The following is a 5,084-nucleotide window of genomic DNA, read 5'->3' on the forward strand; positions in this document are numbered from 1 at the left end:
CCACCACTAGTTTAGCTAAATAAATTAGAATTTTAAGTTTTGGTTAAACAAAGTCTTTATGTTAAGTTTAAGTATTAATAATTATACATTTAAGAGGTAATCAATTAAAACGTAATTCCTGCTTACAAATTTAGTTAAATGCAAATCAAAGGAATTTGAATTATTTGATGTTAGACTTTAGTACATGAGTAACCCATGCATTTCATTACAACTTTCACGTGTCCATATAATTAGTAATCATTGTGTCCCCTAATTGGAACAAATTTTGGGAAGATTGGACTGAAATTCTAATTTAATTAATAAGCATACATTTTATAATTTTCGGCCATTAGGAGATTGACAATTTAAGATGTTTGTATTAGAGTAAATTATGCAAATAGGAGGCAGATTTGTTTTCCCCGTCCACGTGTAAAAGTCATGCAGTGTAATTCCTATCATTTCCTTGTTGTAATTGTAATTGATATAGAAATTGACAGAAAACCAATAATTAATCTCCAGTCATACTATATCAATCGGGAATTATGAATCCATTTCTCAGAAGATTGCATGAAATACGAATTTAAATATGGCTGAAATTCCACTTCCCCTACGTGATTACCCGACTTCAACAGTATAAATAGAGCACTAAAACCACATTCTACTACACGTCCATTACCTCTCCCTCTTTAAAATATTCCTCTATATTATTTAGATTTTTTAAGGCTTTGGAATTGCAATCACATTTCTGCAATTTTATTCTCCACTTTCATCTTCAAAAGGTGAGATACTCAGTGCTATTAGTGGTTTTTCCACATCTTTTCAAATAGGTTATTATGAATTTAATTACTTCAATTCAGGCTCCTTCGGGAGAAATCATGATACATTTTAAGGCACAATTTAGCCTTCACGTTATTTTGCAGCGCTTGCTAGAATTATCATTTGTCATGGTGTGATGATTCTCATGTTATGTTGATAAGATAATTTATTTGTAATTTCATGTTTGACTTGAATGTGGAGTAGCAAGTATCTCATTGAGTATAATTTGTTATACTCATCCCCTTATTTACAATTTTCAGGTAATAATTAGTATGCTGGACGGCGGTGGATGGATTTGCTATTGGACCAACGGATCTTCGTCATGAAGTATTTTAATTTTCAAAAATACTAGAACTAATAATGGGTTATTCATTTTTGACCCAACTGTTCTAATAATTTTTGGATGAATGATATGTTTTCAAACGTTCCGCATATTTAAATTTATCTTTTGGTTAAATGTTATTCAATCTTTCACAGAATTTCTCGTTATATTAAAATTGTTTATTTCAAGGTATATTCATATTTCGTAATAGGGCTGGGCAAATCTCCCGAACCGAACTCGAACCGAACCGATCCGAACCCGACGGTTCTTGTCAAATTAAATACTCGAACGGGTATCTAAATTGAGAACCAACGGGTACGGTTCGGTTCTCGGTTCTAGACCAAGAACCGAATAAGAACCGAATCTTTCTAATTTTTTTTATATTGAGTAAATCAAATTATTTTAATTTTAATTTTTTCTAAACAAATTAACAAATTAATGATTTCTAAATCCAAATTTTTGGCCCAATAATTTGTTTCATTTCTAATTTTTTAATTTTTGGCCCAATTACCCATTTTATTGTTTCATTTCTTAGCCAAATAAGATCAAATCAACTAAATAACCCTAAACACCTACAATAAAGTGCATAACGTTGTCTCGACTCTCGCACTCACTCTCGCAGCCTCGCTAATATTCTAAAACCTATATAATCGTCGGCCGACACTCTGACCTCCGATCGAAGCCGTGACTTTCGCCGACTGAAACTTTGATCATAGCGATCATTTGAACAAGGTAGTTTACTAATCTCTGACATTCCAAAACCATTGAATGTATCATTAGTCGTATTTATATAATGTTGTTATAAATGTTAAAAAATTTAATTATTGTAAAGAACCGAACGGAACCGAACCGAATGGAACCGAACCCGAACGGTTCCATAATTATATTTGGACCCGAAGGTTCCATTTACTAGACACCCGAAAAGTTTGGTTCGGTTCGGCTCTAAAGAGAACCGAACCGAACCGACCCGCGCCCACCCCTATTTCGTAATGTTTTGAGTTATTAGAATTTGGGGCGTTACAGAATGGTATCAGAGCTAAGTTTTCTAAAATCGATCCTGTAGACTTAAAATTTTCAAAAAAAAAATGTTGTTTTATGTGAATAGTTTCGAATGCATGAAATATTTTTCGCTGCCTAGATATTGTAAGGAATTTCATTTTAAGTAAATTTTACTTCTTCCAATTTCCACGTTGAGATTATATATTTTTTTAAAAATAATAATAATGATAAAATAATATTGTGAACAGTGACCTCCATCCAAATTGTGTCACTATTATTTTGGTTTTGTTTGGTGCAGTGCAGTGACCATCACTACTCTCGTGTATAAAAAAAAAAAGATAAATAAAGAAAAAAGGTAAGTCACTGTTCATGGATGAACAGTGACGCGGGAATAGTGAAGTTAAATGGGATTTTGTGAAATTTTTTTTAACGTAATATAAAATAGGGTTATGTGCCTATAGTTGTCCAAACGTGTTTATTTGTTTATTCTTGAACATGATTATTTGTTTACTCATTTACTATAATTTATTTTGGATAAGGACTTATTTCCTATAATGAAATGTCACACACCAAAATTTCTGCCTTCTTTCTTCGATTGAAATTAAAATAAATGTAGAATAGGATTGTTTGGACTTTTTATGCGTAAATTTATGAAATGACCACATAATTGACTCTAACTTCGTATTGTTGTTATTAACAATTTAAAAAAAAAAAAGGGCTATACGTATTTAATCTTTTAGGGGGAATTCATTGTTCGAGTTTTCTTGATTTGCGTATTCGTAAAATTAAAAGGCTTTGTCAAAAAGATCTAAACTGTCTAAGGGGAGCTTGGGATTTAAGCGGTCCATGTGACCCCCCTCCTCACCTGGAAGCCTCTTTAGTTGCGCGTTATTCAAATCGATAAGACGAAAACAATGTTTTAAACCCACTTCAAATTTTATGAAAATCCTTTCATTTTAGAATTTTTTTTTAAAAAAAAATCCATTTTCAAAATTTATATGCATAACAATAATAAGTTACGAGATCCGTGGAATCCAATGCTCATCAATCCGCCACTGTCCAATATTTTTAAGGTATGTAAAGGTGAAGAATATTTTTTATATTTTCATGCATGCTAATTAGTTGTATAATCTCATGAGCTTTTCCTTATGCATCATTTTATTCAAAAGTAGAATGCCAATTAATCATATCATACGATTAATGATACGATTATCATATGAATAAAACCTTAATGCGTAACTTTTGGCCTTAGCATAATATACACGACAGACATGGCTTAGAAAGATCTATAGGAAGAATGTATCATGGTTGAATAGTTCTTAAGATAGATTACTTTTTACTTAAAGGAAATGGCACGACATCAACAAGATCAAGCTACTATGTTCAGAGATTTATTGAGGGCAGTGCAAGACTTGGGCAGGCAGCAGACTCATGCGGCACCTAGTAATGCAACAGGAGGTGCTAACACCATGAGCTCGATCGTTGAGCAGTTTCGTCGTTTCAAACCCCCGTCCTTTGATGGTAAAGGTGACCCTTTCGCAGCTAAGGAGTGGCTAAGAAGACTTGAAGGGATCTTCGAGCACATGAACTGTAGCGACGCTCAAAAGGTTTCATGTGAAAAGTTCATGTTGACTAACGATGCTAGACATTGGTGGGATTCCAAAACACGTACTAAAACTGCAGAACAACTATGTAATCTCACTTGGGGTCAATTCAAGGAGTCGTTAATGGGTAAATATTTTCCCCAGCCATTGAGGGATCAAAAGGAGGTAGAACTTCTCCAACTCACGCAAGGAAATTTGCCACTTGGGAAGTATGAAAGAAAATTTGAACAGCTTTCTAGATATGCTCCACACATGGTAAACACTGAGCTGACGAAGACTAAAACGTTTGAAATGGGGTTAAAGCCAGAGATTAAGGGAATCATGGCAGCCCAACAACATACTACTTATGCGGAAGTTGTACGTCGAGCACAAGCAATTTCTAATGGTTTAGGATTGGAAAAGAAACCTCAACCCAACACCGAGACTTCTGTAAAGAGAAAGTGGCAAGGTCACAACAAAGACAGGAATCAGAATCAGAAAGTAAAGATTTGGTCAAGCTCAAACAAAACTTTTCCTCAATGCTCCAAATGCAACAAGCGACACTTGGGAGAATGTCTTCAAGGAAAGGGATTATGCTACATTTGTGGTAAAAGTGGTCATTTCCTTAGAGAATGTCCAGAGAAGAAGAAAGAAGGTGACCATCTTAAGAAGGGAAAGGCCAGAGTATTTGCTTTGATAGGAGAAAATGAGGATCAGAACACAGACATAATAACAGGTATGTTACCAGTATTCGACATACCTGCTATTGTTCTTATGGATTCTGGATCGACTCATTCATTTATTTCTACAATTTTTATGGACAAGATTGGAAGTAAATGCGTAGAAACAAATAACATTCTAGAAGTTAGTACACCCTCGGGCGAAGTCATTAATACTGATCAAATGATTAAAGGTGTTAAATTAGAGATTGAAGGAAAAGTACTAAAGGCAGATTTGTACATCTTGGGAATGAAAGACTTTGATGTAATTTTGGGTATGGATTGGTTGGGTAGAAACTATGTAACTATCATATGCCATAAGAATGAAGTCTTATTTCAAAAACCTGGAGAAGAAAAATTTCGATTCCTTGGAGCAAGAATTAGGACTCTACCCCGATTGATATCTGCAATGAAAGCAGAAAAGATGTTGAGGAAGAATACGTGTCGAGGATTTTTATTGAATATAAATAGTAAACCCCAGTCCGAAAGGAAAATAGAAGATGTACCTGTAGTAAATGAGTTCGTGGATATTTTTCTTGAAGATCTACCTGGTATACCGCCTGATAGGCAAGTAGAGTTCACAATTGACTTGACCCCTGGGGCAATACCAATATCTAAGGCTCCTTATAGAATGGCACCAAAAGAATTACAGGAGTTGAAGGCACA

Source organism: Olea europaea, chromosome 10 (genome assembly GCF_002742605.1).
Source record: "Olea europaea var. sylvestris chromosome 10, O_europaea_v1, whole genome shotgun sequence".
NCBI lineage: Eukaryota > Viridiplantae > Streptophyta > Magnoliopsida > Lamiales > Oleaceae > Olea > Olea europaea.